The sequence below is a fragment of the Jaculus jaculus genome, chromosome X, assembly GCF_020740685.1.
Source record: "Jaculus jaculus isolate mJacJac1 chromosome X, mJacJac1.mat.Y.cur, whole genome shotgun sequence".
NCBI classification, from domain to species: domain Eukaryota; kingdom Metazoa; phylum Chordata; class Mammalia; order Rodentia; family Dipodidae; genus Jaculus; species Jaculus jaculus.
In genome coordinates, this window is record NC_059125.1 from 133,010,158 (window position 1) to 133,024,051 (window position 13,894).

The 13,894-nt window shown below is 41.7% G+C and overlaps 1 pseudogene; it reads right to left on the bottom strand.

Moving 5' to 3' along the window:
* Positions 1 to 9,712: 9,712 nt before the first annotated feature.
* LOC101601800 lies at positions 9,713 to 10,762 on the bottom strand (annotated as a pseudogene).
* Positions 10,763 to 13,894: the final 3,132 nt, after the last annotated feature.

Here is a 13,894-nt window from a genome sequence, read left to right on the forward strand (position 1 = left end):
CAAGACAGGGTTGTCCACTCTCACCTCTGCTCTTCAATATAGTACTGGAAGTCCTAGCTCAAGCAATAAGACAGGAGAAAGAAATAAAAGGGATACAATTTGGAAAGGAAGAAGTTAAGTTAGCTCTATTCACTGATGACATGATTATATACGTGAGAGATCCAAGAGACTCCATCCCAAAACTCCTGAAGTTGATTAACTCCTATAGCAAAGTAGCAGGATACAAAATCAATGCACAAAAATCAGTAGAATTTCTATATGCAAATGACAAAGATAAAGAGAAACAAATAAAGGATATGGTTCCATTTTCAGTAGCAACAACAACAAAATACCTTGTAATAACGTTAACCAAGGAAGTGAAAGATCTACACAATGAAAACATAAAAACACTCAAAAGAGAATCCCATGCTCCTGGATAGGCAGAATTAACATTGTGAAGATGGCAATCCTACCAAAGGCAATATACATATTTAATGCAATTCCAATTAATAGCCCAACATTGTTCTTCACAAAGATAGAAAAAATGATCTCAAATTTCATATGGAAAGGCAGAAGACCTTGGATATCCAAGCATATCCTCACCAAAATTAATACCTCTGGAGGCATCACCATACCTGATCTAAAGCTATATTACAAAGCCATAGTAATAAAAATAACATGGTACTGGCATAAAAACAGGAGTATAGACCAATGGAATAGACTTGAGGACCTAGGCTTTGGGTCAAGCAACTATAGCTACTTGATATTTGACAAAGGCCCAAATAATATGGGCTGGTAAAAAGATAGCATCTTCAACAAATGATGCTGAACAAACTGGATAACCATATTCATGAAATTGAAACTTAATACACAATTCTCACCATGCACAACACTCAAGTCCAAATGGATCAAAGACCTCAATATAAGACCACAAACTCAGCTACTACTGGAAGAAAATAAAGGAGGAATTTTCTGTGATATAGGAATGGAAAAAGACTTCCTGAACAAAATCCCACTTTGGAAAGCAATATGGAGACTCCTAAAAAAGCTGACTATAGAGAAACCAACAGACCCAGTTATTCCCTTACTGGGTATCTACCCTAAAACCTTTAAACCACAGTCCAGAGAGATTTGCTCAACCATATTTATAGCGGTTCAATTCGCAATAACTAAGAGCTGGAATCAACCCAGATTTCCATCACTAGAAGAATGGATAACTAAGATGTGGTATATCTACACAATGGAATTCTATACAGCAGTAAGAAAAATATGACACAATGAAATTTGAAGAAAAATGGTTGAACCTGGAGCAGATCATTCTCAGTGAACGTACCCAATTACAGAAAGAAACTCACCACATAGTCTCATTCATCTACAACACCTAACCTGAATCTATCCAAGATGCGGACATACCCAGCAAACATCTTGAGGACTAGACAATAGGGTGGGTGGGGAGGGAGGGGAGGGTAAGGGAGGGGTGGGAGAAACAAATCTAGACCAAATGGCAATGGTACCATAAAATTCTACATCCTAAAAGGCAGACCAAATGGTTTTAACTTCACCAGGCTCTTAGAGTGAACACCTGAGCCACAAGGCACTGGCGAGAATATAATGAAGACTAACCTTAATCTTTTACAGCTACTCTCTCTCTCTCCTCTCTAACTCTTTTATATTAGTTATCTTTTTCTTCCTTCTCTTGGTGGGCACTGACCTGTAACTCCCAGTACCAGCATGTGGCTGTCATCCATAATAAGCTTTTGATCAGAGAAACCTACAAGGCTTCCTAAAAGAAAGAAAGATTTCTGTCAGATCCTTGATGACCCCCTCAAAGGTTAGTGGTAAGACCCTACTGCTGAAGATACCATGTGTGGTTGACACGCAAAATGAAATGACATGGCTGGAAGCTGGAAGAAAGTCAGTCCCCAGACAGTCAGCATGTCTAGTGCCAGAAGGTGCTACATGGGTGACTGGGGGAAAATGACCAATATCTGTCCAAGCAACTCATGGCCTTTCCTACTTAGCAACAAATAACCTGTTGTAATGCTCACACAAGTGCAATAGTGGTGCACAGCCATGGTGGGAAACCAACTGCTCTTGACTTGGCTAACTGATCAGCTCAGTGGAACGGCACTCATAGCTGGAGCTAGGAAACAAGTCAGAACCATATCCAAACATAAGCCTACTCTCCATTATCAAGCTACTACCAACTGTGGGCTATAAGAGGGCCTACACCTATTAAATTCTCTATAAAAAAAATAAGGGTTATGCCATTTATGTGGTGCTAACTTTACTTTCTGTTGGAGAATCTGCTTCTCTTTTTTAGATGGACACAGATCCTAAGGAGAGAACCAGTCCATCATACCTCAAAAGTGACCCAGCTGCAACTAAGAATAATTGGTGAAACAAGCAAGGGTGCTGTTTTCTTGGTAAACCAGGTACCAGCACAAGGGTGAAGGAGATCATCACAGAGAACAATCAATTCCTACCAAATGAGATATCCAGAGACACAGAGGCTCCCAACACCTCATCATTGAAGCTGACCAAAAATTACCCCCACATGGCTCAGGGAAATTTTGCAGAAGAGAGGGCAGAAAGAATGTCAGAGTCACATGTTGGGTCATGATATGCAGAGACATTTCTCCTATCCATAACTGTTGGCTAACTGCACAATGCCTGACCTATATTCTTCAACAAGGAGGGGCCAGGGGTAGGGGGTAGGACATGGGTGAGCCTCACAATGGTACCAACTTGACTATATTCACTGAGTACAAAACTAATTAATAAAAAATAATATAAAATAAAACCTCTGTTTTGTATTTTCTTTATTAATTTGAGCGAGAGATTGGAATAATAGGGAGAGAATGGGCATGCCAGGCCCTCTAGGCACTACAAATGAACTCAGATGCACGAGCCATTTTGTGCATCTGGCTAATGTGGGTACTAGGGTATAGTAACAGGGTCCTTAGGATTTGCAGGCAAACACCTTAACCACTGAACAATCTCTACAGCCCAGTAATTCTACTTTTAGGAAACAAAATTAGTGGTGTTTCCATATTTTAGAGTTTATACAAGGAACCCTGGTGTTAGTTCTTCTTTAGCGATTTTGGTAGAAAATGGGAATAGACTCATCTGTTCCCAGGTTTCCTTTATTGGCAGTCTATCACGGCTTCCATCTAGCTGCTCCTCACACATCATTTTAAATTCCTTATATCCTCCTGATACAATTTTTCTCAGTCAAACATGTCTAAGAATCTATATACTGTTTCTTCTTTTCCTGGTCTTTAAAATACCCATTCCATTTCCCATTTCTCATTTTGAAACTCTCTCATGAAGACCCATGATGTCCTTGAACATATTATCCTTCTGCATTGGGCCCACATTGTCAAATCTTAAAGTTTATTTTTTGTTTTTTCTCTTTTTGCTTCTGGTTATTTTGTCTAAGGTTTTGTGAATCTTTTTCTTACCAACAGGCAAATCCTCCTTTCATTCTTTCTTTGTATTGTTCTGTTAGTGTCCATTTCATTAATTACTGCCCAAATGTTATTATTTCTATCATAGTTTGCATTTGTGTTTGATTGCTCTTTATTTTTTTTCCAATATTTTATTCATTTACAAGAAGGGAGAAGGAGGGAAACAGAGAGAAAGAATGTTCACACCAGGGCTTTTCTGCTGCAAACCAACTCCAGATGTATGTGCCACTTTGTGTATCTGGCTTTAAGTGGGAACTGGGAAATTGAATTTGGGATGGAAGACTTTCTGAGCAAGTGCCTTTACCACTGAGCAATCTCTTTCATCCCTCCTCTTGTTTTTCCAAGGCCTTGAGGTAAATTATTAAATTGCAATTCCCTTTCAATGTGAGCTTTTGTAAGTACTAACCATACTCGTAGACATGCCATTGCTGTATCCCAACATTTCCAGTAAGCTCTGAGTTTGTTTAATTTTGTTCTAGGGATCTTTTCTTAAACTCCTCTTAGCTGGGTATGCTGCGTCACATCTTTTATCCCAGCACTTGGGAGGCTGAGGTAGGAGGATCACTGTGAGTTCAAGGCCAGCGTGGAACAACAGAGTGAGTTCCAGATCAGCCTTGACTCGAGTGAGATCCTACCTCAAAAAAAAAAAAAATTTCCTCTTGATTTGTTTAAATATGCACTGACCATGCAAATATGTTGTTCTATGTCCATGTATTTGTAGAGTAATTTGTATGAGCTTAGGAAGCTTGGAGCATTGAAGTGATCCTCACAGGATGGTTAGCCGGGATCCTAAAATTTGGTTTTCTTTTGTAACTAATCTGGGTTTCAATGCCATATTACTAACCAAATATTCTGGGTGTGCGGTTTCACTAACTCTGGGTCTGCCAGGCTTGTGTTGACTATATTACCTTGTATACCTTGCATACCTTGTATACCTTGGCATATACCTTGGAGGGTATACATGTATTCTTCCTAGCATTGCAGGCACAGGACACTTCTGACTTGTCAGCACTTGGAATGTGACAGGTGTATCTGGACATCTGGTAAGAGAGTAGAATGTCGTCCCACCTAGGAAGCTTTGGTGTTGAGAGAAGACTAGCTTGAACATCTTACTACTCTTGTTGCATGGCTCAAGGGCTAAAATGTGGTACCTCTACAGTGAAAATGTTGGAATGAATTTGACCTAGAACCTCTACGGTGGATCTTTTCTCTTAATATGTGTTGATTCTAATAGTCTTTAGAAACTTTAAGTCTGTATGTCTGGCTCTCCTCCCATGGCCACTGGTTCATAGCACATTTAGAATGAGATGAGCCTAGTGGTATTTCCATTTGTGTGTAGGTATTGGACTTATCGTTTCTGTCTTTCCTCTAGGCCATTGTGCATGGTACCTTCATGGGCAAAAAGCTGATAGCTTTTGTTTGACTACCCTGGTGATATAACCTTAACAGAGGAAAATATAGCTGTTGAAAGGGCCTATGTCAACAACCAGAGCCTGAACTCGGAAGTAGCATGTGGTGGCAGGACCACTTTCCTTCCATCTTTCTTGTGGACAGGACCTGTAATACCAGAGGCCTCATAGCAATTGACCCCCAGAGGTTGATTGAATGGAGGGACTACTGTATTCCATACATGAAGGACAATCACTAGTTCCCAGTAGGGGTAGAAGAGTGGAAGCCCAGGATGAAAGAAAGGAAAAGACAACCCTTGTCAGGGAACCATGGTACCATTTGAGGAGAAGCACCTACTCCTTAGGCATCTTCATTTTCTGTCTGTCTATAGTTGCCATGCAACACAAGGCACCCACCATTTCTACTTCTCTAAGCTTTTTTGATACAAGTGGAGGAAACGAAACACATGCATTAAAATAAAAAAAGAAAGAAAGTGAATAGTGTGTTTCAATTTTCTGTTTAATTTCTAGGTACAAGTTTCCAAAGATGGTATGAACAGCTAGAATCGCCTGGCAAAGAAACCCCAGAACAGCTGCTGGCTGAATATCTGGAGGCCATGACCTTCAAGAGGCCCAGCCCAGGAGACATTGCTGGGAGCTCACACCAGGAGCAACCTCTGGGCTCACAACCCCACAAGCAGAAGAGCCCGACTGAGCAAGCTCACTGTTTTGATCAATGTGGTCAGTGTTCTACTCATAAGAAGCAGCTCATAGTCAGTCCCCAGACAGTCAGCGTGTCTAGTGCCAGAAGGCGCTACATAGGCGACTGGGGGAAATGACCAAGATCTGTCCAAGCAACACATTGTTTAACCTAATTAGCAACAAATAACCGGATGTGATGCCCACACAAGTGCAATAGTGGTACACAGCCATGGTGAGGAATCAATTGCTCTTGATTTGGCTAACTGATCCACTCAGTGGTACTAGACCCACAGCTGGAGCTGGTAAACAAGTCAGAACCATACCCAAACACAAGCCCACTCTACAATATTAAGCTACCATCAATCACGGGGTATAAGAGGGCCTAAACCTACCATACTGTCTATCAAAAAAGTAAGTCTTATCTCAATTTTCCGGGTGCTAACTTACTCTCCATTGGAGAATCTGCTTCTCTTTTCCAGATAGATGCAGATCCTAAGAAGAGAGCTGCTCCAACATACCTCAAAAGGGGCCCAACTGAAACTAGGGACAACTGGTGAAATAAGCAAGGGTGATGTTTTCCTGTGAACCGGACACCAGCACAAAGGGGAAGGAGATCAACGCAGAGAAAAATCAACTCCTACCAAATCAGAGAGCCAGAGCCTCAGAGGCCCCCAACACCTCAGCACTGAAGCAGACCAAAAATGAACCCAACATGGCTCAGGGAAATTTTGCGGAAGAGGAGGCGGAAAGAATGTCAGAGTCACATGTTGGGTCATGATTTGCAGAGACATTTATCATACCAATAACTGGGGGCTAACGCCACAATGCACGACCCATTTTCATTAACAAGGAGGGTCTAATGGGAAGGGGTAGATCACAGATGAGCCTAAATAATGGTACCAAACTGCCTGTATTTACTGAAAAGAAAACTAATAAATTAAATTAAAAAAAAAAAAAAGCAGCTCATTACTCACCAGAAACTTCACACAGGAGAGCCAGCTCCTGGTGGCTCCGGGTGTGGGAAAGGGTCCTTTCAGACCTCTATTGGCACCAGTATTTTAACAAGGGTCAGAGGCCCTGTGAGTGCTCTGTGTGTACTAAGTTCTGCAGTCCTGTTACACAGGTTAGTGTGAGCCAGAAAAAGTACACTGACAAGGAAATGTACCACTGTTCACAGTGTAGGAGGAAGTTTGTGTATAAGTCCAGTCTGCAAGCACACTTGAAAGCTCACACTCAGGTTAAATCTCATGAGTGCCCCATTTGTGGGAAGTCCTTCAAATGGCACTCTACTCTTGTCAGACATCCGGTAAGACACACTGCAGAGAGAACTTTTGCTTGTGAATACTGTCAGAAAACTTATAAACAAAGATGGAGCCTGCTGCGATACTTAACTATCCATACAAGGGAACAAATCTTCAGGGGTGGGTCTGGTAGAGCAGGCTGCAGGAAGAATGAAGGCCTTGTTGCTGACCAAGCTGTTACATCTGGAGATGAATTCCCTAAGAATGAATTGAGTTGCACAGGTCCTGCAGAGGACACAACCCCTTGAAAGAAACCCCATGTAGTAGACAGGTTAGGTTGGGGGTAATGGCAGAGATGACCTTTGCATATAGCTTTAGATAAAGCCTACTTTATCTATTCTAGAATATTCTTCATCTCTTTCCATAGTCTCAAGTTTGTTTTTCTTCAGCTAAGCAGAGTTTGTTTACCCTACACTGAATATTGATTTGTCTCAATCTAGCACAATATGGGCATAGGTAACAAGCACATATAGTGTGGTGTTCATTCACAGTGTGTCACCCAATCCCAGTACCCAGGTCCATGCCTAGTTGCACTGTGGCTGAGTGGTTTTTGCACTGATAACTCCCTGGTGTCACAAGAAGCATAAGTCTCCTACTGTTTCCATGTCTTCATATCAATAAACAATTCATTAAAATTAAGCTATCAATTACAATTTATACTATTTTCACAATTTTAGAGAAAGAATGAACACAGATCTTAATCTTTTAGGTTTTTTGAACTTTCTATTCACTGGATTTTTGAATTCCATGTGGATTCATGTTGCTTTTTCAGTGTAGAAAAATTTTAATTTTTTGTCCATGCATTGTTTGACAGAGGTGATATGAGGAGGTGTATTTTATGTTCTCTGTGTGCATGGTGGGCTCAGGTAATTGATATTCCTGTGAATCCTAGCTAGAATGGAGCTAGCTAGTTGTGCAAGGATGCTTCTGGTGGTAAGCACCTAGGTGTTAATTGTGGACAGGTGTAATTCCATCCTCCGGTCAGCAGGGGTGCCATGTTGTCCATCAGCATGCAGTGCACCTGCCCTTCTGGCATCCGTGTTTTCACTTCTCTCCAGATATCATTTCTCGTGAGAACAAGCAGTAGTTGTGGCGTCGGCAGCAACAAGGAAAGGAAGCGCACTCGTGGGCCTGGCTTCCTTCCCTCAACAAGTGCTTTCAGGTAGGTTGGTCAGGTGGCTTTGATAAGTGTTATTTTATTAGGTGCCAGTGTGAAAAGAAAATCAAGTTGGGTGTGGAGATGTGTAGACAGTGGGGTTTTCTCTCCTTTGAGGAGGGAGTGAGGTCCAGTGGGAATCCCGGCTCCATTCCCGACTAACTAACTTATTAACAGCTATTCCTAGAGGATGTATGGAGGTGGCGGCCATGTTGCTGTAATGGCTTCCTGGCAAGCAAGGTGCTGGATGGATCTCTCCCTGTAGAGAGCCCTGGTGACTGCTGTCTACACACACGGCCCTCCTCCTCCTCCTCTTCTCCTTCATACTGCCTGACCATGCCTCGTATATGGGGTGGGTCATCTATTGACTTCCAAATACTTCAACATTGGAGGCTCATTCAGGGCTGCAGTCAAGGGGTGATGGAGTGCTCGCTGGGATTCGAGAGACAGACAGAGAGAGAGAGAGAGTAAGACAGATAAAGAGAGAGGGATTCGAGGTTGCTTCCACAGCTCTGCACAGCTAAAACAGCACCGACAGGGCTTGGGGAGTTGGGGTGTGTGATACACGAGAAAAATCAAAACTAGTCATATGCTCTGAACCTTTCTTTTGATCAATCACAGATACATCCACATGTCCTATCAATGCAACACCTTCAATCTATCCATCCCCAGCACCTGCAAAAAAAAAGGGACAAAAATTAAAATGTGTATTAACTCGTTTTCAGAAGAAGAATTGGACTTTGCTGCTGGTGTGTGCCCTCATTGGGGGTGGTAGCTTAGTGCTGTAGAATTGGGTCCTATTCACAAGGTACAAAGAAAAATGGATAAATGAGTAAATGCCTTTGTAGGAATACAAGGACCATTGATGTGCCTTGTGATAACAGGACTCCTTGAAGCTTATCATTTGTGAGTTGAAAGTATTTCACATTTGCTGTAATGTCATGTTGAAATATGGAAGATGGTTGGAGAGCTTGTTTTTGGGTTTCTGTTTTAGACCAGGAAACATCTAAACATGTCTTCCCATGGAAGAAAGCGCTCTATGAAATCTGTGGCATCAGCACCTTGTGAGGACCCACGTCTTAAAGTCTTTGACTTTAATGAAGACGATGAAGATCAAAACCTGAGTTTTTTTGAAGGTACACCATATCCAAGGATGCACCTGGATGGGGCCATGCACTTCATTTGTTTTGAACCTATTACACTTAGAACTGAATACAAGTTTTGTACACATTTTTATGTATCTTCTCTCTCATTTCATCTTCATATTCCTTGCACCAGAGATCAATAACTTGATATCATCTCCTTTTCCTTTGCAGTCCCAACATGCCTGTACATAGGAGGTAACTTGTATTACTTACTCAAAAAATATTTCAAAATATATTTTTTTTTCAAAATCTTAAGATTTTATTGACAAAGCTTATTGTTGTACAGAAAATAAAAATGTTGTTACAATCCCAGTGTAACTGGCAGCCGTGGATGGTTGACTCACCAATCACAGCTATCCACACTACAGCAAGAGTCTTACACAAAAACTTAACAATGTTTACAATTTTGTTGGGGTGAAGTCCCCAAGCTTGGTGGTGGATTACCAAGAGGGACCAAATGGAGGAAGGTGGAATGTCACAGGAGTTATTCTTTGGCTTGGAAGTCCTGGGGTTTATATCGCAGCTATTTTTTTTTTTTAAACAGCCTACAAAATCCATGAGCAGTCCAACCAATACTGAACAGTTCTGTTTCTGCAGGTCATTTGGGTCTTAATCATCTTCTCCGTCATCATCTGTTTCTCTCTTTCTCTTTTTCTTTCTGCTCTCTTCCTCTTCTTCATCCTCATCTTCATCTTCTCCATCTTCATCAATTTCTCCATCATGTCCAATTCTTCTTCCTCACCACTGACTTCATCTTCATCATCTTCTCCTTCTACAGCTTCCTCATTTTCATCATCATCTTCATCAAACTCTTCCTCCTCACCATCTTCTTCCTCATCATCATCTTCATCTTCTCCTTCTTCATCCTCTTCCTCTTCATCCACACCATCCACCTCTGCATCTCAATCAGGAGCCTCCTGGTCCTCTTGGCCATAGCCATCCAGGTAGGTCAGCTGGGGCAGCAGCTTGAAGACACTCCCTCGATAGTCATTTAGGTTAGTGACCTCACAGTTAAACAGATCCAGGCTTTTCAGACAATTCAACTTTTTTAAAGGTTCCAAGGTGCTGATATCTCAGTGTATTTCCATGTAGGTTTAGATGTGTGAGATTTGGAAGTTCTTCTGCTAATATGTCCAAACCTCAAAAGATTCTATTGTCGCTGAGCTCAAGCCTTTTCAGTTTAGGTAGCTTGGGTAGATTTGAAACTGACATCAAACCTACACCTATTAGGGCTGGAGAGATGGCTTAGCGGTTAAGCGCTTGCCTGTGAAGCCTAAGGACCCCAGTTCAAGGCTCGATTCCCCAGGTCCCACGTTAGCCAGATGCACAAGGGGGCGCACGCGTCTGGAGTTCGTTTGCAGAGGCTGGAAGCCCTGGCGCGCTCATTCTCTCTCCGTCTATCTGTCTTTCTCTCTGTGTCTGTCGCTCTCAAAAAACAAACAAACAACAACAACAAAAAAAACCTACACCTATTAAACTGAGGAACTCTAAGTTCACAAATTCGGATATTAACCCCTCAATTTTTCCATCATTTGATTTGCAATTGTCCAAGACAAGCTCATGGACAGCTGTCCGGAGTTCGGTTCCTCAGCTCCAGGTGGATCCTTTTCTTCATGTCCATGTTCCTCTCGTCCCTCCCTCTTCAAAGTTAACTTTCCGCGGCGGGGGGCGGAGAGGGGTAGAGGCGACCTGGCCTGCGCAGCGTGGGCCGTAGGAAGGGTCTGGGTTGGAGGGGAGTGTGCAGTCGGCGAGCGGCGGCAAACGTGCGGAGCCCCCGGAGCCAAATTACTCTAGGGAGCGGAGAGAAACCATAGAGGGAAAAGTGGGCTTGAGCGTGGCGTTGGCCTCACTACCACCGCCCTCCACTGCGCTTAAACCCGCGACTCGGATGCTCGGCTCCTCTGGGCCCTGCATGGACCCGCTCGGCTCGGCATCCGAGCTGCACCAAGGACCTGAAAATATTTTTTAAATGAATGTGAATTGTGATTTACTTTCATGTAACCTTCAAAGACAACTTTTATATCTGCTATAGATGTTTATGTTGGCACACATCTAAATGAGCCTCAAAGGCAGAATTTATTTTGTTAAGAGTTTACCAAAACTGGCTTACGTAATCTCAAGTGTTTTTGTATTCTTTTCCATACAGTAAGTAATCCTAGGATGGAAACCATATCGTCAGAAAAAGTTGGTGATGTGAGGTAATATGTCGAAAAATAATATTTGTTTATTGAAAAAAATTACTTCAAGAGAAGTTTTGTTTGTGTGTTTGTCAAACAACTAGAGTATATAGAATACATGTTGTGTCAAAGCTCTTCTAAATGAAACTTAATATATTATGAGCCCTTAAGTAAAAAAGAGCGATTTGGGTAGTATTGGAGATTCATTTTACTGATTGGTACAGATTTAGTATTCTTTAAGCTGAAAAGAGAAGATTCAACATAATCTAAATATATGTAAATAAAAATGTGAACGTGATTAAAAATATTCTATGTTATTTCTTCACAGTGCTGAAGTACAGAATATGATGAAAAACTTTGGAGGTATGCTTTGGAGATATTTACACCTTATATATGATTTTTAAAATCATGTAGTTAATCTATGAGAGAATATTAAAAATATTTTTTTATTTTTATTTATTTATTTGAGAGAGAAAATGAGGCTGAGAAAGAGAGAGAAGATGGGTGTGCCAGGGCCTCCAACCACTGTGAACAAACTCCAGATACATGCACCACCTTGTGCATCTGGTTTACGTGGGTCTGGGGGAATTGAACCAAGGTCCTTTGGCTTTGCAGACAAGTGCCTTAACTACTAACCAATCTCTCCAGGCCAATGAGAGCATATTTTAATTGATTCACTATATGGCTTTACAAGAACTTGAAGGCATATTTTTGTTTACCATCATAGGTTTTCTTAACTTTTACCATGATAAGAAAAATAGAAGTAATGCTTTTTAAATATTTTATTTATTTATTTGAGACAGAGAGAAAGCAGATAGAAAGAGCAAGAGAATACTTATGACAGGGCCTCCAGCTGCTGTAAGCAAAATCTAGATACATGTGCCACGTTGTGCATCGTGGCGTATATGGGTACTGGGAAGTAAAACCTGGGTTCTGGGATCTTATGCTTCACAAGCAAGCACCTTAACCAGTAAGACATCTCTCCAGACCAAAGATTATGCTGTTTGTTTGTTTGTTTTGAAGCAGGGTCTCACTGTAGCTCAGGCTGACCTGGAATTCACCATGTAGTCTCAGGCTGGCCTCGAACTCATGATGATCCTCCTACCTCGGCCTCCCTAGTGCTGGGATTAAAGGTGTGTGTCACCATGCCCGGCGATTATGCTTTTTTTTTTGTTTTTCTTTTTTAAATTATTAGATACGGACATATTTTGTATGTAAGCATCACATGGTACCATCATTTCCCTCCTCCCTGCCCCTTTTCTGAAGAAGCCTTCCTCATTGGGGATACAGGTCAACCCCATGGGGATTGTGGGTCATGTACTATGGAAACATCAGTCAGATATGGGGGAGAGGTAATGTCTCTGTGTAAAATGTCTCAACTTTTGGCTCTAACAATCTTTCTGCCCCCTCTTCCACAAAATTCCCTGAGCCATGCTGGGAGCATTTTAAATCTACTTCAGTGATGGGCACTTAAGAGCATCTAGATCTCTGGTTTGGTAGGTGTTGAGTGTCCTCAGTATAGCGTGACTTTAACGGAATTTTAGAAGAAAACAGGAATAGAAAAATACATGCAATACCTTGTTAAAATTCAAAGTAGAAAATAATTTGATAGCCAGTGGTCAATTTTGACGGATGCAAAGGAAGTACAGGTGTAAATACTCTTAAGTATCAGGTTTACCAGGAGACAAAATCCCGGCAATGTTTGCTAGGAGACAATTGCTGGCTTGCTTAATTTTGAAGAAGGCACTCACTGTAAATCACAAGCTGGCCTCAAACTGCAGATCAGATGCTTCAGCCTCTCAGGTGCTGGATGACAGGCACAAGCCAACTTCATCAACGAGGAAACAATAATCTATAGGAGGTTAATGTATTTCTCCTTTATAGGGGTTAGTCTTATCACAAAGTCCCTTTTTGAAAGTTTTGCACCATTCATAGTGACAAACTACTCATTTCATAATCTGCTACATGTATTTGTTATTTTTTTATTTTTTATTTACTTATTTGAGAGCAACAGACACAGAGAGAAAGACAGATAGAGGGAGAGAGAGAGAATGGGCGCACCAGGGCTTCCAGTCTCTGCAAACGAACTCCAGACGCATGCGCCCCCTTGTGCATCTGGCTAAAGTGGGACCTGGGGAACCGAGCCTCGAACTGGGGTCCTTAGGCTTCACAGGCAAGCGCTTAAGCGCTAAGCCATCTCTCCAGCCCGTATTTGTTATTATTGATGCTACAAGTATACTCATGTAGTAGTGCAGATACAGCATGGTTACTGACAGGTAGCTATTGCAGAAAGGCTCCTGTTTAGCACATAGTATTTCAAATGTACCATGTTTGTGAACACCTCACTATACATAGGAGTAAAAAATGTTTTTTAAGTGCTGGAGAGATGGCTTAGCAATTAAGGCTCTTGCCTGCTAATCTAAGTTCCCATGTTCAATCTCCCTTCAGATCCCATGTAGGCCAGACACACAAAGGTGACCCAAGCACAATACTGCACATGCACTGTAGGTGGCACAAGAGTCTGGATTTGATTATAGGGGCTGAGGTCCTGGTGCAACAATATCCTTTTGCTCTCT